General features: G+C 39.5%; 1 pseudogene; it reads right to left on the bottom strand.

Annotated features, from left to right (window-relative positions):
- Positions 1 to 11,502: 11,502 nt before the first annotated feature.
- On the bottom strand, positions 11,503 to 23,277 carry LOC148036610 (uncharacterized; annotated as a pseudogene).
- Positions 23,278 to 23,521: the final 244 nt, after the last annotated feature.

Raw genomic sequence — 23,521 nt, forward strand, 5'->3', positions numbered from 1 at the left:
CGTTGGAAACATCCTTTCTCTCCCTTCATTTAATTAGATAGTAAACATCATAAAACCATCTTCTTCCTTCCACTCTTACTTGTACAAAACATTGTTTATTCTTAAAATTTGGATTTTCTCCCCTAAATTACAACCTAATATATTGGACCTCCACTCTGTTTCTTTAGTAGCTAATAAAATTGAGAGTTTTGAACTTAACATTTAAAGTTGGCATTAAGGCTTACCCTCATACCACCACATTGGTTAAAGGTAAGATCGGGTTTTGTTTATAAAATGTTGCATTTAATTTTTAAGCGTATTTATTTCCATATTGTTTCATTTTCCTAGAAAATAAGTAAAGTTATGTCCACATTAATGCTGATAAGATATTTTCAAATAGCCCCCTGTATTTATGTGTCATGAGTTGCAATAATGAATACATTTTAATTTGACACACAATTAAAAACATGAAGGTTTTTAGTAAATATTTCTTTTGAAAAAAATATTTTTTTCACATATCCACGAAATATATTGATTTTTACTAAAGAAATTAGCTTTTTAAATAAGTAAAAACCCTTATTTTAATTGATTTTTTGAATTTATAAATATAGTTCTACTTCTCTTAAAAAAGTAAAAAATATTTGGTAAAATTTCATAATATACATTTCATAAAAAAGTATCAAAATCAATAAACGTTCATTCTTCATTTTCATGACAAGTTTCAAATTTAATTTTAGGATAGTTTTCAAGTATTTTGATATTTTTAAATTTTATAGATTAAATCAAAAGTCAATAAATGCTAGAAACCAACCAAAGTGAGAAGACACCCCTTGTTACATTGCAAAAAAATGACAATTTTAGAAAATTTAACTATCATCGATTTAAATTAGATAAACATGGTCGAACGCTTACTTGAAATTCCGCGGGTGGTAATTGCGTCTTTGAAGTATGTGTCTCTACAATCTAGCAAGGGAATTTTGATCTACTAATACCATCACTTAGCAAGCACCTTGCCTTCACTTCCATACTAAGGGAATTTCATCTCTTGTATGTATCAAATAGGCTTAAAAGGTCATTTTAATGAAACCTTGGAGTAAAGGTTTTAAACAAGATAAAGGCTTATTCTTCTTTCTCTGTCGTAGGAGATAAAGGCTTCCATTGCCAGAAATTGGGTCATTTACTATCGCCGTGTTTGGTAATGGAAGGATGAGGAAGGGATGGTGAATCAAAGAGGAGAAATGAAGAGATAGTTTGCTGATGATGAGATAGTTTGCTGATGATGAGGGGAGTGATTAATGCTCAAGAATAGGTGATGGAAAGGATCATGGAGAATTGTGGCATTCTCTCTATCTCCCTCAATCTTCCAAAAAATGGAGCCCCCTCCAAAATTTCATGCCTCCTCTCCCTTCCTTGTAGCTCTGGATTGACGTCCCTCCCCTTCTCAATGGCGCATGTGTCTCCACGTTTCTTGCAATTGTCCCCTTCTTCAAAACAACCTCATTTAGTGTATATAATACCTACCTTAATAGAGTTCAAAGTCCCCCCTTTCCAAAACTAAGGCATCTCAATCATCTAAAATATAAATTTTTAAATGAAAGCCCTTGCCACACACACTAGAAAATAGTCTTTGGGTTAATAAATTGCTAGCCCTCCCATGCCTTCATCACCCTTATTTCAGAGAGTGGTTCGAGACATGGTGTCATAGCTTAGAACCTAAATAGAATTTCCACAAATGTGATGTTCTTGATGCAATATAAGTTGCCCCCCTTATGACTCTCAACTCTAATTCTAAACAATGTTGCAAAAGAGACTATAAACAAAAACAATTTGCCAATTTTTCAAAAAGAGTTTATTGCAACATATATAAAATGCCTTGGATCCATTAAAACATAACATGACTCCAACTAATCATTTAAGGAAACCTACATACCCTTCCTAAGATTTTGGCTCTATTCCTTCTTTCCCCCAACTTTAAATCTTGCAACATTATAGTCATCCTACCCACCTTTCTTCCTTGCTAGACTGTAGAAACACATCCCCCAAAGACACCAACAATGACCACATCTCCATTAAATTAATTTGAAGGTAGGGTAAAAAAGTATCAGATGTGTACAATTTTGCAAAAAATTATTACAATATTTGACATGCTTAATTTTGCTGAAAATTATTGCAATATTTAGCATACTTTTATGGATTGTCATTATTCCTGCACTTAAATGTGAAGTGTCCCCATGTACACAGCTGCAACATGGATATCTTGAGCATCTAGCATCACAAACACTGCTACCACGAGTAGTGCTATGCAACTTGAAAAAGAAAAATATACTCTCCCCCACTTAGTTGCAAAGAGCCCTCATAAGCAGCTTGATGAGAGACCTGTGCAAGAACACAATGAACCCTAGTAGACATTGAAAGGATAGAAAAATTATTATCGGTGTCTTATTATAAAGTAAGACATAGGTTAAAATATGTGCAAGTTAACATTCCCCTTACTCAGTCGCCCCACTATAGTGCATAACATAGCTTCATCCAATGCTTGGAGTATACTAACTAGAAAACATTATATATTTAGTTTTGGGTCTCTTGACTTATAAGAATGAATAGAAAGTTAGGAATTCATCACTAAGCCAAACTTTTAAACATCTTAGTTTATTAGCTTTGTTCAAGAAATCTAATCTAGCATATAATATCAGTTATCTTGCCTAGGCAAATGAAAGACAAAGATACCCACTAGATCAACATCTCTCCTCCACGCCACTTCTAGTCAAAATTTTCTAAAGAGAGAATTTTGTTGCTCAACTACCCTACATTGCTTAGAAAGCGATAAAGATATGGGGAATAAACTCTATTAGATTCCCAATCGGTCACCCATACAAGGAAATTCTCTAGGTCATGTACACACACCACCCCCTACGATCATTCCCCAGTGCTAATGTCCCATCCCATGTGGGTGGACATTGATATAAACTTAATATTTTATATTTTCTTTTGTCTAGGATTTTTTTGTTTTGTTTAATTGTATATCATTGAACTCTAAATCATCCCATTCCATTGATATTTTCTTTTTTTTTTCTTAATTTCAAATGAGAACATATAGGTTAAGTAGAAAATAACCCTATATGGATACCAACATTGTAACTCCAAAGTGTGTTGAATGTAAAAACTCCCAAATCAAAATGATAATCGAATTTCCACATAAAGCATATACTAACCACTACCTTAATAGGTTAGATTAGAAAATAGAAAAACTCCTATGAAAAATAGTAATTCTAGGATTCCCACATCAAAAGTATCGATCATTCTATCCACATTGATTGTTCTGAAACTAACTATTCTATGTTAGCATTATGTATCACCACAGTGTCTCTAATCTCTCATGTAGAGCTATTCACCTATCGAAATTTAAATGCCACTATTTCAAAGCATAGAAAGGATTACCCTAACCGTGCGTGCAACTAACTACCTAACTACATGAAAACAAAGGAGGCTATAGTGTGTGAGAAACTAAAAATAACAAATATATAAACAAAGCATGATGTGGTTATGGTAGTTGTAATGTTTTTAACTTCTTTCAAAAATTTTCTTTAAATTAGAAATCAAAGAAAAGTAGATACTATCAACCTAAGAATAACATATCCAAGTGAAAATCTTTGCACTCCCTAAACTCCTTGAAGACAAACAAAAATAGAAGATCAAAATAAGCCACACTATCAAAATCAAATCTATCCACTAAACTACAAGGTAAAGGATGCTCCTAAATGGCCTCTAACATAGGCACATCGGATATAACCAAATTACTATCAGGTGCATCAGTGAAAATTTTCATAATCTCATGAAGCATAGCCTTGACTACATCATTATGATAGGGCATAGATGGCACTAGTAAACATCCCAAGGAGCAACCCTCGGTCGCATCCATAACTAACAAATATAGTGCCTATATGAACAACTATCATCTAGTTGAAAATACTGGTAAATGATTGTTGCCCTTATCCAGCCTATATAGAACAGGCTACGCTTGGAGGAAAAGACGCTATCATAGTCATGGCATTGATAGGCAAAACCTACAGCCTCTTGTTGAGATATCGAGCTCCACTCGTGATACGCCAGGGTGACCGTTGTGTATTTATGTCACCGACTTGTCAGTTGCAGACGCGGTTGGTACACCGCCCCTAAATAATAGCTACATGATAGCTATCCTTATCTACTCTAGTTCGTGGCTCAGTTAGTATGCCACCTTAGTTAGTTGAGTTTGGTTGGAGACCCATATCTAGGGTTCTTCTATTTCTTTGTACTTGAGTTCTTTTGGCTTACACAACTAAGAAGAGGAAAACTGTTTTCAGCCTCCACCCTTGTGTGTATTCCCCCATTGTGCAAGCAAGAAAGCTACAAGTGAGACTCCTTCCTTCTCTCCCACAATCTTGACATGGTATCGGAGCCTTGTTCGTGGTAAGGAGCTCAAGAAAGCAAGCCAAGCTCGCGGTGTTCTGGTAAGAGGAGCAGTGTTGCTTTCATTTTCCTGTTTTGGGAGCAGATCTCTGCAGGTAGCACAGCCGGAAATTGCAGGAGTGCATTGTCTCAGGTTGAGACGCCCTTCGCGGTGAAGCAAGAGGGCAGTATATGCTGCGGGAAGTTTCGGGGCCTGTTTTTTTGATTTGAGGCCGTTTCGGGGCCTGTTTTGGAGGCGGAAGTTTTCTGCACGCACTCAGGAAAAAGCCCAGTTTTATGCTGTGCCGCCACTATTCTACAGGTCAATGAAAAGCTACTGTAGAAATTGCATCGTATGCTTATGTGCAGAGACATTGGGAGTTACAGAATCATCCTTGGTTCCTGTTTATGCAAAATCGTCACTAGAAAGTGACTGTGTGGTCAAATACCACTTTCGCCAGTTTTGCAGATTTGCCCTTGTGAGGCTGAAGCTGTGTTCTTTGCAGTGACAGAACTTTTTGCAGTATTCTGTAATGGCATCTGATTCTCTCTCATAGATTGTCACTGAAAAGCTTGACAAGAACAACTTCCAAGCATGGAAGTTTAGAATGACGAATTTCCTTATGGGAAAAGGATATTGGGAGTTTGTTGCAGGAAATGAAGAAGAACCAGTTCTTCCTGATGTTCCCAATCAACAACAAATGCAGGCATTCAAGGCATGGCATGAGAGAGCCAGGAAAGTTATGTACTGGCTGTCTATCAGCATTTCAGACTCTATGATTGTGAATATTCAGGATGCAAGTACGCCAAAGGAGGCATGGGATACTCTGTCAAAGATGTATAGCACAAATACGCAAGCCAGGAAAATGCAGCTCAAGCAAGAGTTGCACAATGTGCAAAGAGAAAATATGAGCATCAATGACTACCACATGAAGGTGAAGAAGATTGCAGATGCACTTGCTTCCATTGGGTCGCCAGTGGAAGATGATGATTTAGTTTCTGTGACCTTGAATGGTCTAGGAAAGGATTATGCACAGTTTCGGACATCCATTTCAGTTCGTGAAAGATTTCCTGATTTTGAGGAGTTGATTGCTCTTCTAATTTCTGAGGAGCAGAGAAATGGTGGTGCATCTTCTTCAGGAGGAACTTCAAAAGAAGCTGTCTTCTACTCAAATGCTAGAAGAGGTAGAGGCAGAGGTAGAGGAGGCCGATTTGGAGGCCGTGGTAGAAATCAGAATATGCAGCAAACTCAAGAAAACCAGTCCTATGGAGGAGGACGTGGTAACTCTAGAGGCAGGGGGAGCCAAAGAGGTCGTGGTGGATGGCAAAGAGGTCAAAATGCAAACAGTAATGTTGAATGCTACTACTGTGGTAAAATGGGTCATATGGCTAAAGACTGCTATAAAAAGCAGAATGACATCATGAATGGAAAACTGCAACAAGGGAATTATGCATCTTCTAGTAGACAGGGTGATGACAGAAATGAGCATTTATTCACGGTGCAGCACATGAACAATTCTATGACAAGTGTAGAAGAAAGCAATGATGTATGGTATGTTGACTCAGGTGCATCAAACCACATGACAGGTCATGCAGAATGGATGGAGGATGCAAGGAAAATGGAAAAACCAGGATTTGTGGAGACTGGTGATGATACTGCACATCCTATTGTGCAGATTGGAAAAATTCCCTTGTCTATGCAGGATGGGAAAAAGAAATACCTGTCCGATGTATTTCATGTCCCGAATATCACCAAGAATCTGGTTTCTGTTGGTCAAATGGTTGAGCAGGGCTTGCAGGTCAGATTTAATCCTCATGGATGCTTTGTTGAGGATATGAAAAATAAAGGTCGCTTGATAGCAAAAGGAAAGAAGAAGGGCAGAATGTTTACATTGGATGCAGACATGCCTGAATTGAGTGCAGCAATGTTTGTACATGGGACCGGTGTAGTTGCAGATATTGATATCTGGCATAAACGCATTGGTCATGTTAATGTACAACGACTTAAATCAATGCAGGCCCAAAATATTGTTGCAGGATTGCCAAAATTCAAGGTTGCAGAAATACATAAGGTATGTGAAGCGTGTCAGTTTGGAAAACAGGCAAGGAAACCATTTCCTAGACATGTTCAAGAGAGTAAGAAGCCATTGGAATTAATCCACTCTGATGTATGGACTACTAAAGCTGCATCTCTTGGAGGCTGTCATTATTTTGTCACTTTTATTGATGACTATAGCAGAAAAGTTTGGGTGTATTTTATGAAAAAGAAAAGTGAAGTTTTTGGGCATTTCAAAACTCTTAAAGCTATGGTTGAAAAAGAAACAGGTCTGCAAATAAAATGCCTAAGGTCAGATGGAGGGGGAGAGTACCTCTCAAATGAGTTTGCAAAGTTCTTGCAGGAGCATGGCATAAAGCAGCAATATTCATGCAGTTATACCCCACAACAAAATGGAATTGCAGAAAGGAAAAACAGGCATATTGGAGAGGTATCTCGTGCCATGCTCAATGAAAAAGACTTGCCAGATTTTTATTGGGCTGAAGCAGTTGCTACAGCAGTCTACATAATGAACAGGACTCCCACTGCAGCAATACATGGAATGACTCCAGAGGAGAGGTATACTGGTAGAAAACCAGATATTTCTCATTTGAAAATTTTTTGTTGCATTGCCTATGTACATGTGCCAGATGAGCTGAGATCCAAGTTGGATCCAAAAGCTGAGAAGTGCATCTTTATTGGTTACTCTCTGCAGCAAAAAGGGTATAGATGCTATAACCCTTCTACTCATAAGTTTACAGTGAGCAGAGATGTTGTTTTTGATGAGATGAGTAGCTGGTATAAACCAGTAAATATGATTGATGATGTAGATGCACAAAATGGTAATGCTGCACAGAATTCACAGCAGCAGTCACAAAATATTAGTGGACCTAGAGCGTCCTCTAGCAGTGGTTCACATTCTTCGCCATGGACAGGCAGATTGAGATCAGGAGAATCTTCTCAAAGTAATACAGATAATGGTATGCAGGTATCACGAAAAGGAAAAGAGAAGGTTGATCAGCCCATGTTTGATGTGAATGCAGGTCACTCTTATGTGGATGGTGAATCCAGTGGTTCAGAACAAAGCATTGATGATGAGTTGGGTATTCCTTCTATTGTTACACCTGGAGTAAGGAAGACCAGGGATGTTTTGAGAGCACCTGGGAGTGAACCCACTTTGCGCAGGTCTACCAGAGTTAGGTATCCTGTGGATAGGCTGAAATATGATGGATTTACAGCCATTCACTATGCATATATGGTCAAAGTGATACAGGAACCAGAACCCACTTCTTTTGAGCAAGCCATGGGAAAAGAAAAATGGGAGAAAGCCATGGATGAAGAAATGGATGCCTTGGAAGCAAACGCTACATGGGAATTGGTACCTTTGCCTAAAGGTAAGAATGCAATTGGCTGTAAGTGGGTTTATAAGGTGAAGCACAATGCTGATGGTTCTGTGAACAGATACAAGGCAAGATTAGTAGTCAAGGGGTATGCACAAACATATGGCATTGACTATGAAGAAACATTCAGTCCGGTTGCAAGGATGGCAACCGTAAGAGCAGTCATCGCTATGGCTGCATCAAAGGGATGGTCTTTACATCAGATGGATGTAAAGAATGCCTTCTTGCATGGTGATTTGCAAGAAGAGGTCTATATGGAGCAGCCACTTGGTTATGTGCATGCTGTTCATCCTGAGTTTGTTTGCAGGTTGAAGAAAGCTTTGTATGGCTTGAAGCAAGCACCTAGAGCATGGTCTGACAAGATAGGACAATATCTTGTCACTATTGGCTTTCAGATTTCCAAGGCAGATTTCTCACTTTATGTGAGAAAAATAGAGAAAGGTATTATGCTACTTGTCATTTATGTTGATGATTTGATTATGACAGGTGACAGTGATGAAGATATCCTTCATGTGAAAATGCTATTGAAGCAGAAGTTTGAGATGAAGGATTTGGGAGAGCTGCGTTATTTCTTGGGCATTGAGGTGATTAGATCACCAAGTGGGATACAGCTCTTGCAGAGGCAGTATGGATTGGACATGCTGTCCAAATATGGGATGACAGGCTGTAAGCCTATTTCAGTTCCTTTGGAGCAGAATGTGAAGCTGAGCGCAGATGCAGGTGAACTTCTGGAAGACCCTACTATGTACAGACGCATAGTAGGAAGCTTGATTTATATGACTATTACCAGGCCAGATTTGAGCTATGCTGTTGGATTGGTAAGTCAGTTTATGCAGGCTCCAAGGAAACCGCATTTGGATGCGGCTAGACGCATACTCAGGTATGTGAAGTCCACATTGCAGTATGGACTATTTTATGAGACTGGGGTTCAGATACAGTTGCATGGATACACTGATGCTGATTGGGCTGGTAGTATTTCTGATAGACGATCTACCAGTGGATATGTGTTCTCTTTTGGGAGTGCTGCAGTCACTTGGAGCAGCAAGAAACAGCCTACAGTTGCCTTGTCAAGCACAGAGGCTGAGTACAGGGGTGCAGCAATGGCTGCATGTGAGGTAGCTTGGTTGCATAAGCTACTTTATGATATGCATCAGTCTACAGATGGGCCAGTTGTCATTTATTGTGACAACATGAGCAGTATACACTTGGCAAATAACCCAGTCTATCATGCTAGAACAAAGCACATTGAGGTGCATTATCACTATGTGCGAGAGAGGGTGTTACTAGGTCTTATTGATCTAGTTTATGTCAGCACAGAGGATCAAGTAGCTGACATATTCACGAAGGCATTGGGCGCAGATAAGCTGCGCAAGTTCAGAGACCTGCTTGGTGTGCAGGAATTGGGATTGAGCTCGAGGGGGAGTGTTGAGATATCGAGCTCCACTCGTGATACGCCAGGGTGACCGTTGTGTATTTATGTCACCGACTTGTTAGTTGCAGACGCGGTTGGTACACCGCCCCTAAATAATAGCTACATGATAGCTATCCTTATCTACTCTAGTTCGTGGCTCAGTTAGTATGCCACCTTAGTTAGTTGAGTTTGGTTGGAGACCCATATCTAGGGTTCTTCTATTTCTTTGTACTTGAGTTCTTTTGGCTTTCACAACTAAGAAGAGGAAAACTGTTTTCAGCCTCCACCCTTGTGTGTATTCCCCCATTGTGCAAGCAAGAAAGCTACAAGTGAGACTCCTTCCTTCTCTCCCACAATCTTGACACCTCTTGCATGGCAGTACTACCACGGCATCGAGAATACATGCAACACTGCCAATACAAGAGTTGCACACGAACACAAAGGTGGCATTGACAAGCTGGCCTACAACTAAATGATGGATGGTACTATAAATAAGAAATAACTACAAAATGAGAACCGCGACAAATCTCACCTCTTGGAGCATACAAAAACCTATCACGAATCATCCATACAGAGAATATCCATACCTACATCCTATTAGAAATCCCCTTGAAACAAAAGAAAGCCAAAAGTCAAATTAGTCCAGGATTTCGTTTAAATACTAATCTAACTATATCTTGCTACAAAATGCTTAAGGCCTTTGCTATTAACCTAAAAAATCTCATTTTGAGCTTTAACATCTTGCACTTTGATAAACCCATTATTGTAAAGTTGATAACCTTAAAGGGTCTTAACCATGAAATTTTGAGCTTCCCAAGAAATTCGTATATAATGACTATTATATAGTAAAACTAAATCACCTTCTTTAAAAATTTAATCATGCCAAGCTTCACAATGCTTTTGTATTGATTTTAAACTCTATAAAGCCAATAGTTGCTCATCTAGTTGCACTAATTTTTGTAAGATCTTATGTTTCATCAACTTAGCTTTCCGTAACCGTAACAAAAGGGCCAATCGAAGAGTGGGCAATTCGTGCTCAATAGGAAATATGTCATTCATCCCATAAATCAAATTCAAATATGTATTTTGCACTATTACCTTGTAAGTAGTTCAATAGGCCCAAAGAGCCTCATAAATATACTTATCCCAATCTCTATTATAAGAAGTGACGGTTTTAGTTAAAATTCCACAAATAATTTGATTAGTCACTTCTACTTGGCCATTTGCTCTAGGATAATAAGGCATGGATTTGTGATGCTTAATCTTATATAATTTAGTTAACTCACTAATCAAACCATTTAAGAAATGGGAACCTCTATCACTGTTACACAAATGGTGATTGAGAGCAAGCCTCCCTCACAGCCCCATAATAAGAGACGTTAAGCAGTGCATGTGAGAGTAATTGACTTTGTTAGATAAACAACACATCACAAAAAATCAAAATGTTTGACAAACACTACACAGTAAATCAAATGCCAAACAATCGCCTCCTGTAGCTCAAAATTAATGAGAAACTCAAATCGTGTAGAGCATCACACAAACCTTACGATAATTGTTCGGAATAAAAACACAAACTTTGAAGACAAAACCAATTGAATTAAATTCTCATACCTTGATAAGAACCTTGAGCCGACACTCGGCACCTCAATTTCTAGTTCCAAATCTTCATAAAATAGCACGTCAAGAGTCTTCGCTCTCGCACACGTGCGACCCTCCACTCTCCTCTCACACACAAGAAGCTTAGAAGGAGTGGGATAAGGTAAGACTCTTCTCACATCTCCTCCTTATATAGTTTCTTTCACAGACTCCCATGTTGTGTTATTGGGCTTTTCTAAAAAGCCTAAGGCTTTTAATACATTTAGCTTTCTCCTTGAGACTTTAAATTTATGAAAAAATCAAAGCTTCGAGCTTGTCTAAGCTTAAGCTTTATGATAAGGTATTGAAGCCTCCGCTGTTTTGCCTGCTTTTTAAATATGTCACCGAATAGGCCGCCTTCTACCCATAATTAATTAACATCGTCATCTTGCTCGTCATCATTGGTGTTGATCGTCGAATGGGCTGCCACCGTGTCATCTGTCATCACTGCAATATATTGCCATCTGCGCCGCGCCCTGCGTTGTAGACGTTGGCATATCTGTCATCTTTGACCATGGCCCATGCATCCTGCAATATCCAGCCTACGTCCATTAAGGTCGCCATGGCCCCATCCTTCATCACTGGATATGCCGTCATCCTTCATCGTCAACTTTCTACCCGCCGTCTGCCAGCTGCTTGAATAGCTTTGTCCCATCAGAACCACTGTAGCCATATTCACACTGCAAGCTAGCCAGACGTTCATAATCAACATCATTCTCCACATTCTCATATTTTAGAATAGCCCGCAGTATGCTTGCCCGCTGCTTCAGATTCCGTCTTCCTACTTCAAATGCCCAAGGTAGTCAGTCGACACACCATTGCAGCTTCATCCAACTCCCACGATGGCCTATTGGTTGCTGCGAGAACCATGCCACGTGCATTTTGATCAGTGGTAAAGCCATCCCATAAAGCCATGAACTCTCTCTTCATATTTCTTAAGGCTTCGTGGTCTAAAGCTCTTCGCTGTCCCATAAAATTCTCTACTTCATCTATGAGAATGATCGAGGGTTGAAGTTTGTATGCCAGTGTAAAGACAGCCGTCACCAATTTCCCGTGAGGATAAAAACCTTGTGGTTCCTTTTGTCTTTTGTCCAGCGTGGCTGTGGGTGACCGGTGGGAGCCAGTTCTAGGGAGCGCCTGCATACATTAATAGTTTAAATTGAAATTTAAAATCAAAGGGTTCACTATTTGCGAATTTGGGTTTTATTATTTTGCCTTTTTTGAAAAGATAATTTTAAAATTTTTCTAAGGGGCACTGGTGAACATCACCGGCACTTCCCGGTCACGCCTCACAAGGGACAAACCATAACGCAAGTTATTTATCCTGATCCACCAATTTCTGTGCATCACCAAGCCACTTGCTCATCAGTGTTGCCACCCTTACATTAATAAAGACTGCACCAGATTCCTTCGCAATTGCCTTGGCCAAATGTTTTGCCCATTCCAGCAGGTCCATAGAGTAAAACTCAACTTCCCATGTGCAAACGAATCTGGCCTCTGTAGAGGAAGAATCATTAGCTCATGTAGCGATTGCTTTACCCCTTCAAGGCCTCCGATTGTATCAAATGTTACATCAATGCCATCAAGATTGACAACATCACAAGCAATCTTATCCTCACAGTCTTCCAACAGTACCCCCAAGTATTCAATGACTGATATTTCCTTTATATGTACTTGGCTTTGTTCATGCAATGTGCACTAACAAGAAAATATGCTTTGAAATAGAACTTCATGCCCAACCATCCATATGATTTGAGAAAATATGCATTGTAGAATCTATGATATACAACCAATCAGTCAAAGCTCACACACAAAATTATGGATGCACTGAAGATATTGTGCTTAGCCAATCTACATGTGCTCTTGCATCATGTGAAATGCAAACAAAGTTCCTTGATTATTTAAGATCTTTATCCTCACCTCTCAACACTTTGGCAAAAAAATCATTGTACTCCACTCCACCCACCCAAAATCTCACAATTGCTCAAGAAAAATGATAGTCCTCAAGATGTAGACCAAATAAAAGCAACCCATTTCACTATTGGCAGCGTCCTTCACAACCCTCAAGCTCATCCAACCACCTTACCCACTCAACCAGAGGTTCCTAACTTGGTATGATGAACTTCCCAAATATTGTTCGTATAAGAAACAATGCACGTTCATTGAAGGGTACTCTGTTAAGTGCGAGTGCATCTCAAATTTACTACATATAGCTGTAGCAGGCCTCATGCCGTGCTAGTACTCAACGATGGTGTAAAATGTGCTTAAACCCAACCATGGCATTGAAGTATTTGATAGGATCAGGAGACGACCCTTGAGTGCAATGCAATAGTTAAACAAGTACAACGTGAAGTGCTTGTGAACCCATAATCCTTGTGATGTGCAAGAGTCTCGACAAGAAAACTTACCAATTCCACAATGTTTTGTAGCTACTAACAAACTCTAGCTCCAATGTTTTGTAGCTACTAACAAACTCTAGCTCCAACCTATCCAAAAAAAATACCAAACTCGACCAAGGCCATTAAGTTCCCACACTCAAAAAATCAAACAAAATAACAAAAACAAATCCTGAGCTAAACAAACATAGAAAATCCAACTATATGAAACAACAAAACAAACAATCACACAAACAACCAAGCTAACAAAAACTCAAACCTAACTGCAGTTTGATTAGGGTTTTTAGTTTTCGCAAAAATCGCTTACCAATTCCAATTATGGGCAACCAAAGCGTGTAATAATATTTTTATACATAAACTTAGCCACCTCAATGGCTTTATCTATCTTAAGTGCTTTTGCTAATTCCACCCACTTGGTGATATAAGTAGTACATGTTAGGATACATCGATTAGATCAATACCATGTAGGTATACCAATTGGTCCCATAAAATCAAATTTCCATTTCTCAAAAGATGTTGACCCCAATATGGGTGTCAAAGGTATATTAAAGCTTTTAGAAGGTCAACTAAACATCTGATTTCTTGCAATAATAATAAGAATCTTTAAATAGGGTAGACCACCAATACCTAGCTAGTAGAACTTTTCTTATGGTTGATTCAGCATCGAAATGGCCACCATAAGGGTCATCATGCAAAGCTTTGAGAACTATTGAAGCTTCATCTTCCCTTATGCATTGTCAATAAATACCCTCTCTGGGAAAACAATTATATAAATAACCCCCTAATAAGCCATAGAAACATGCTTGCATTAAAATTTATTGTTTCCATCATTTATCAATACCACGTGGATATCGAGATGTACTAAGAAAATTAGCAATATCCGCCTACCATGAAACTCATGTAGCCACAGTAAAAAATGATTTATTAGCCAAATCATTCTCCATACCCTCTTCCTTATCCCATTTTAATAATCATGAACGATGATCTACAAGAACATGAGCTCTTCCTAGATGAGTAATTATTTGAAAATCAAAATCTAGCAATAATAACATCCAACAAATCACTTACCTAGAAAGCTTTGCTTTATTAAGCAAATACTTTAAGGCTTCTTGATCAACATAGATAATAAATCTATTCTCCGATAAAAATTTGTGAACTTTCTCCACCACAAATATAATTGATAAGAATTCTTTCTCAATTCTGGGATCGTTCCCTTCTGTATCACAGATTTTGACTTGCATAATAAATTAGATGATCCACCTTATTGTCGTCTGCTTGTGACATAAAACAACCCCTACATTAGACATAGATACATATGCATGAATATGAAATTCCTTTGTCCGGTCTAGGGGGTACTAATACTGGTCCCTTAATTAATTTTTGTTTAAGAAACTCAAAGGTTTCTTGACAAGCATCATTCCAATTAGAAGGGGTATCCTTTCACACCAATAAGGTTCTTTTTGAAATGCCAAAAACACATTTATTAGGATTTAGTGAGATGACTACTTTGTCACCACATTCAAATACTTGTAACAATAGTTGGGGCATCTCTTCTGCTGTCCCATAAACACAAAAGTCATCTAGAAACACTTCCATCCATTGTCAAATAAAATCTTGATAGGCCACAATCATAAACCCTTGAAATATTGCGGGTGTATTGCATAAACCAAAAGGCATTGCTTTATAAGCAAACATGCTCCATTCTGTAGTGAATGTGGTTTTAGATTGATCTTCAAGATGAACGAGCATTGGATTATAGTTTCTCAATCCATCCATGAATGATTATAGTTCATGGTTTGCAACCTTATCGAGGATTTGATCTATGAATGGCAGAGGGAAGTGAATTTTTCATGTCTTACTCCATTATGTCTTTGATAATTGATAAAAATGTGGATTTTCTTGCTATTCTTCTTAGCTACTACCACAATGGGAGATACCCATTCACTATATGCAACAAGATAGATAAATCCACATCTAAAAGCTTAGTAATTTTAGCTTTTATCTATTCTGCATACACAAGATTTGTTCTTTGTTGACATTGGAATAGAGGTTTCCTACCTGGTTCCAAATTGATATAATGCAACCTTGATACCCTTAAGATCTTTATATGACCAAGGAAATCTCCCAACATGTGCTCGTAACACTTCTTCAAATTTCTATGATTGTGGGATTCTAATTGAGTGCCTAAATTTAGACATTTTCCTTTTGCCATCTCTATCTTAGTTATCTCCACTTCAAGCTCTTCAATGTATAAGGAGACTATTTTGTGAGGTTTAATCATAGGTATATCTTCTGATATCTCCATTGAAACATTTTTGAGTAGACTATACCTTGCACTCGCTTTTGGTACTTTATCACCCACATTCATAAAATGCACCAAGGGTAAAGTCTTATAAGGTACACTAGCTAGATTCTTCTTAATATCATCAACATTTTCTATTTTATAAATACTTAATACATCAAGCAAAGATCACCATGTAGAACTTGTTGGATACAAGTGCATCTTTCAATTAAGACCTCTTAGAATATAGGTGCATCTTTCAATTAGGGACTGAAATAACCAAGGAGCACAAGGTAGAATTTTTCACTTGAACTCCATTTTTGAGAGAGAACATAAACTTTTCTTCCTTCTAGGAGTTATCCATTTGCCCCTGTCTGACTGAATAATTGTTATAGGTAAACGAGGGTTATTCCATTTATAGAACATTATTATTTAATTAGATTCTCACTCCTCTAAATACATATCTAGGAGTGAAATTTCTTCTAGATATTCCCCCTAAATTGGAATTCTAACTTCTCTTTTATATAAAATAAGATACAACAAAGCTTGACGATTCTCAAAGAAAGTAAAGGGCATTGCTAGTAAATAAAATCAAAACTTTTTTACAACAAATACCATCACCAAACCTTCTCTCTCAATGGTGTTCATTTTGATGTCCATGAGTTGGCAATTGGCAAAGCTCACTAGGTAGTCCAATTTACGCTCTCCTTCAGGTTGGCACAACACTGCTCCCACGGCAAACTTCAAGGTGTCAATATACACATTGAAGATTATGTTAGAACCTTGGGCTCATAAAATTGGTGTTGTGGCTAGAGCCTTTTTCAATGTTTCATAGGTGCATTGCATTCTTCGGTCCATTCAAAAACAATCAATAGCTTGTATAGAGATCTATGCATAGTTTAATAAAAATTGTCAATAATACCTAGTGTGATTGCTAAAACATTGAAATCCCTTGTAATTTGTCAATGGTGACAATTCGACAATGACTCTGACTTTCAAGAAGTCTATTGCAATGCTATTCTTTGATACTATATGCCTGCGAATGCATCCATGCTTTACCTAGAATTGAAACTTTAAAGGGTTCAAAGAAAGATTGTACTATCTATATTGTTCAAAAACTACTTGTTGATAATCAAGCACTTCCAAGTACCCTAGTAAAGTTTTATCACAATCTATTCTGACTACTCTGTTGACAAGCAGTGCATGCATGACAACCAATAAATTGTATGCATTCGATACATTGTTACCCTACTTTCAAATCAATTTAATGCAAATTTGGTCATCATCGTTGTCTTTGGGAGACGTGTTTCTTTAATCTAGGAAGGAAGGTGGATAGGATGAGTATAATACTACAAGATTTAAAGTTGGGAAAAAGAAGGAATAGAGCCAATATCTTAGGAAGGGTATCTAGGTTTCCTTAGATGATTGGTTGGATTCATATTATTTTTTAATGGGTTCAAGGCATTTATATATGTTGCAATAAAATCTTTTCGACAAATTGGCAATTTTTTTTTTATAGTCTCTTTTGCAACATTGTTTAGAGTTAGAGTCGAGAGTCGTAAGGGGGGCCGAAGAGAGGAGAAGTGAGAGTGTTGCTGATCATTGCCATCATAGAGAGAGAGAGAGAGAGAGAGAGAGAGAGAGAGAGAGAGAGAGAGAGAGAAGAAGAAGAAGAAGAAGAAGAAGAAGAAGAAGAAGAAGAAGAAGACGAAGAGAGAAGTTTAACGCTTGATAGGGCTACCCCAATACTGGTGATAGGATTGATTCTCCAACAGTTTTCTTGTACCCATTCTTCCTGTAATCATTCTCCATAACCATCATCATCACCCTTCATATTGAGTCCATAGGTGATTATCTTCATCATAGAACTATTCCAAAATATAATCATCCTCATCTCTAAACCATGCTTATTACCTTAGCTAAGTTAATTTGATTCTCTCCTTAGAACTCCACAGTTTGCTTGAATTCCATATAAGAATAACCTCCACCCAACATCCTATTATCATAAGCCTTTCACCTTGAGAAATATACTCTCTGATTTAGTATAATTTAGCCAAACCTCTTGTCGAAGAGATTGTGGGAGTAAAGCTTGGATGAGGTGATTGTATGTGGAGTTGAAGCATCAAAGGATCACACAAGGAATCTCTAAGGGGTGGACATCATGGCACCAAAGAGAGATGTGACTAGAGTTGGATGTGAGGTTGTACAAGCACGCGAGGCTCCTCCAATTGCAACCATGATCCAAGAATGCTTGAAGGAAAGTGTTAACCCCAATGCAAGAAAAGGTCAAGTTGAAGGCAAAGGCACATTTTAACAAAATGTAGTGGGAGCTCATGCTCAATTGCCAAGACCCATGGACCGCTTATTGTTCAAGCGTTTCAAGTGAGCTCTAATGGCTATCTCTCACCTAGCCAATGTGCCTCCAATCCCATGGGTATAGTGAGCTTACCTTGATGCCCGAATGAGTAGCCTCCTCTGCAAGCACTCCGGTAGCTCGACGATCCTAGTTGTGAGCTCAAGGAACCTCAAGCCTCCTCCTTCAAGCTCCATCTTCCATAGCCATGTGTAGGACAAGAGAAGAGAAGAAGAGAGGAGAAGATGGAGAGCTTTTCCACCACGGTCCCTCACCCTCACATACTCACTTCCTCACACTCTCACACTCCCTCTCTCAAGCACAAGTATACACAAGAAAAAAGGAGAGAAGAAGGGAAGAAGAAGAAGAAACCACTTTAGCCACACACAAAAGAATGAGCTTCTTATTTTCTTTTTGAGTTTATATACAAGCCTTAAATTCCTTGGGCACCCATCCCCTTTTTACATGACCGGGCATCTTGCCAAGGTCCTCTTTTGGTGTGCAAATCGGGTGCTGTATGTGCTCGTAGGGAACGTCGGAAGGTCCCCAAGAGCAAATAACTCTACAAAAGCTTTATAAAAGTAAGAAGAGAGTTTGCACGACAGGAGACAAAAAGACCAATTGGGTGCAATCTCCCCCCATGCCTTGTGTGAGTGCTTTACAAGACATGCATTTATAGATTTATTAATCTCCAAGCTCAAAAATAGCCCACTTTACAATTAGCATGCTTTTGGCTTTTGTGTTTGCTTTTTCCCGAATAAATAGTAAAGCGTTTGGGCGTCCTAAAAGTGGGATGTGCCCAAATACAATGTCAAATAATTGAATATTTAACTGAGCGCCTATGTGCATACAAAATAATAAATGTTTGTCAAGTGCTTTAATAAATAAGCGTGCCTAAATAAATATTGACGCCATGCCTTTAGTGATAAGGCATGTGCCCATCAAAAATAATAATTCTTCTAGGTATTTTGAATTCATGCCATCGCTCGGTGCTATCGAATGCCTCCGCTGCTTGCTCTACACATTAACTAAAGCATTCACAATTGTTAGCAAATAATAAGATAAAACCCATAAAAGTGAATACCTAGCAGTCTTCAACTACAAAATAATTAAATAGGTTGGAACTTTGTTCTAACCTTAATTTAATTCAAGTGCACTCTAAACTCATAAACATCCATTAATTTAATATGTATTTTGCGGAATCACCCACATGCACATTAAATTAATCTGACGCTCAAAAAGGACATACATCCACGTCAACTTCTCACACAAGGAATCCACCTTGTGTATGGGCTTTGTCAAATAAATATAGTTTTACAGAATCCACCGAAAGACCTCATAGAATCCACCGGGAATAAAAACCTCACAAAATCCATCATGGAATATACCTCTTGGCATTATCTTTTCCTATTCCCTCCTAGTTGTCTTATCCCTTCTCCTATGCCCATCTAGATTTTACAATTTGCACAGGAGGGAGTCTAATACTCTTTTACAAAAATTTAGTGGTGCCTTTGCATTTGACTTGACCTTTGTGCTTTTGGCCTTTCCTCTCTTATTCGTTTGCTGGGCTACCTTTTTTCACGTTATTCCATATTTTTTAATTTTCTCTTTCCCGTCTCGCATTGGGGTTAACATTACCCCCCTCCTAGTTGAGTGCCAATCCCATGGCATGTGCGGGTCTTTGGTGATGAGTGCTCGGTGATTTGAAGGGTGGTCATGTGAGTTAATGATGGGCCTTGTGGGGATTGGACATGGAAGAGAAGCTTGTTAAATGATTACAGTGGTGGAGGCTGAGGGTATATTGAGTGGATGGTGGGCCCTCCGATGTCGATGGTTGGTATCATTCGTATTTACCTGTAAAGAGAAGAAAAGTGCACTGCCTAGGGGGTGTGTCTATCTTACTATGTGGTGCATTGTGCTCATGTTAGTGGAACTGCGATCCTCATGCAATCTTGGGTGTTGTCCCACACTTGAGGACCCAGTTCGTGTGTGGAAGGGAGGTGTGGTGGGTGTAGCTTAGGGAGACATGTCTAACCATAGGCGAGGGTGACCTCCCTAGGTATGTCTTGCCCTTGATGTGCCCTAAGCGTGAAGTGGGGAATAAAAATGGGATAGGGGGTTACAGATAGAGCTAATCGACCAAAACCACCAAACGCACCTAACTTGAGGATCCCTAGGTGTAGTGATTGTGGCACTCATGAGTTTCTTGCTTTTTCTTGTGATTTTCTTCTTTGTTCTCTTATTCTTTTCTTTCCTTTTTCTCTTTTCTCTTTTCTCTTTTTTTAATCGTATTTTTTTCCTTTTTAAAAAAATAGTAATGAGGAGCTAATCTTTGTCATCATGGTCATGAGAGGGAGAAGTTGGCGGTTAAAGAGACTTACTAAGGAAGCTTTTCCCATGTATATATTCTTTTAGGCCCATTAGAATTTTGAGAGGGGTTGTTGACAAAAAGAGGTGGTTGCAACTAGTGAAATAGTTGTCACTCATGTCCTCTAAGAGGGCTACGCAAAAAGATGGTAAGAGGGTCGTGCGCATCATTAGCCTAGCCATTGCATAGCTATCTATGTTGGCATTGAGATCAAAAAATAGTGGTGGGAGGTGGTATTCTTACGGAGTAGGGTCTTGCCTTAATAATACTCTAAGGAGCCTAAGGTAATTACAAGTTGTGAGGAAAGCGGGTCCGGGGGGCAAGAGCTGAATTCATTGAACAAATGGTCAATAGAGACATATAAGTCATGCTCAAAAAAGGTGAGTGCTTCCTCGGGCTTAGTGTCATTGACATTATAGATTTTTGGAAAGTCGTATCGGCCACGGACATCTGGATTGAAGTCCACTCCTACCCTTCTAGGATATGGCATGTAGATGGGATTATTCCTCTTGAAGGGTAGGATGTTGCAAAACCACATCCAAGCATCCATGTTACCATTCTAGATGCACCTTCTCCACCTTGGTTGGCACTCGTAGCCCTTTACTATTCTAGGCACTTCCATGACCTTGTTCTCCCAGTAGTCATTAGGAGCCTCTGCTCCCCATAAGGTAGGATTTTTCTCTCTTTTGGCAAGACACCTATCTCCCAACCTTCTTCATGCATTAATCACCTCTTCCACCACATTGATTGATAGCACTCTGCTCAATGTAATGGGGAATCAAAAATTAAAGTCAAAGGGTTCACGGTCGTTCTCCTTTTGCTCCCATACTATGAGCTCTACATTCTAATCTATAGGGAAACAGTCTTCTCTTGGAGGGATGGGCATTTTTGGGGCCATTATTGGCTGAGCTCTCAGCCTTCTCCGTGCATGGTCCATCATGTTTGTTCTCCTCTTTTTTATCTCTACTTTTCTTTCAGCACTAGTGTCTACCTCTCCTCCTGTACTTCCAGCAGTGGGGAGGGAGGCTGTCGGACTAACTCCTCGTCTTTTACCCCATTTCAAGGCTTGGTCCTACTTCTTTAGCTGGCATTTGCACCTTCTCTCCCCTATGTTCTTGTGGCTCCCTTCCTTGAATCCTAGGGAGTCCACTTCTTGGACTGTCAAGCCTGCCCTTAGTAAGTAGCTTCTTTGATCCTGTAGGCCCTAGTGGTGGTTGGTTCCTGCTGCTTGTGGTTGGAGGTGGAGCTCGTGTCTTAGAGCCCTGCAGGTGATCTCCAGCTTTCTCATTAATGATTCAATGACCTCCTCCTCTTGTGATTGTGCGGCATCTAAGAGAATATTGAGGAAGGCGTGTTGTTGGGCTTCCAAGCTTATTTGTGCAACCTTTGCCCTGCTTTTTGCTAACACCTTGTCACCTTTTGCAAGAGGGCTAGTCGGCTCACTAAGTCTCTTACCCTTCACTCATGTCTGCCCATTCATCTGCTCTTCTTTTTATCTCTTCCAATCTTTCATTATGCCTTTGAGCTAAGGCCTTTATTCTCTTCTCTTGTTCCTTGATTTCTCTTTCTACTCTCTTCTACTCTTCTAGTTCTACAACCACCCTCTTCTCCAAAATTTCCGTGTTTTCCTAATATCTTTGGGCCCTCTTTTCTTCTTAGTTGCAAACTCCTCCATGGCATTCTGGACCCTTTTCATATGTCCTTGCAGCTCCTCTGATTGTAGGATCAGAAGCTTGTACTCCCTTTGAAGTCCCACCAACTCCCAAATCTCATCTTCAAGCCTCTTTTGCCAGCTTTCCTCTTGCTCCTCCTTAGCCCTAAGCTCTGCCTTTAGCTCACTTATTTCTCTTTGATAATTGACCTCTTGGTAGATTTTCTTGAGCCGGAAGGTCGCTAATTCATCTTTCTTCACTTCTAACTTGGCCAGAGCGATCTTATTTTCCTCCTTCACTCTCTTGAGCTAGGAAAGGAGTTCTTTGACATAATCATCATAATTTGTAGATGAAGACAGTGCTATAGGGATAGACATTGTGGATGCTTCTACCTTTTGTCTCTTAGGATCTTGTCTTGACTTTGCATCTACAAACTGTCGGTCTCTTTGTTCCCATCACTGGGGTTCCTCCACTTGCATCTTGAGCTATCTCTTTATTGACCGGAAACTACACCTAGGCCATAAGGTTACTGGCATCTACTGTAGCTGAAGTGTCTTGAGTGGGTGCAGAGATAGGGTTGGTAGGCACTAGGACAGGTGGAATAGGGTCAATCAAACCCTTGCCCTTGCCTTCTGCTACTGGGGGTGGTGTGATTTCTGGCACTTGGGAACTTGTCCCCGGGCCTTCTTCTCTATGTGAACTCAATAGCAAGCTCCTCCTCTCTGGAGGGCTACTCCACTAACATGCGGATGGCCTTGGCTATGTCCTCTTCTTCTCTCCTTCTAGGCTCCTAAGCCTCTTCATTCACTTTTCTCTTTCTCTCTTCTTCCACCTCCTTGGATTCCCTTTGGGCCTTGAGGAAGTTAGCTTTTTCTTTCTTCTTTCTCTCTTCTTTCGCTCCCCTTTGGGGGGTTTTCTTCTTGGACTTCTTAGCCCCTTCGTGTGGGGCTAGACCATGTTTTTTGTTCTCCTTCTTTGTCACTCACAGTTCTCTCACTGGATTGTTCCTAATCTTGGTGGGAAGGTGACTTGTCTAGTGTCTTGTCAACTCCTTTGTCACCTTGTGCTTCCCCTAATGCCTCCCTGATGATGGCAGTCAAGACCCACCAAATCCAATGGTCAAGGCCTTCGATGATGACTTCTTTCTTGCCTTGGAGACCGGGGACTCTCCACCTCTGGGTCTTCCATTTGTAGCCAGTGCCTTTGCTGAAGTCTCGATTGTCTTTCGCATGAAGTCGTTCAAGTTCACTTCATCAAAAGATTTGGTTGCAATGCTTTCCAGCATCAGCACATTGATCTTGCTCATCAACGCATTGTAGCTTTGGCTGGAAAACACCATCTTGGCTTATAGTAGCTAGACTTCTAGGTCAGGGATATCAGCTAAGCTAATTCCATCATTAGTGTGAACTATCACTTTGTCCATTCCCAACATGTTGTGCATGTCCCTTTTTGGCAATCTTTCAACTTTGTTGGCCAGACCCAACGTCAACCAACTCTAGGGTCAGCTCAACTTCTACTTGGCGGGTGGCCTCTCCTTGTTGCATAGTCACGGTGCCGTGGTTCATGTTGAAGGTACAGAGAAA

Source organism: Lygodium microphyllum, chromosome 5 (assembly GCF_053477565.2).
Source record: "Lygodium microphyllum isolate KBCC chromosome 5, Lygodium_microphyllum_v1.1.10, whole genome shotgun sequence".
In the NCBI taxonomy this organism is placed as follows: domain Eukaryota; kingdom Viridiplantae; phylum Streptophyta; class Polypodiopsida; order Schizaeales; family Lygodiaceae; genus Lygodium; species Lygodium microphyllum.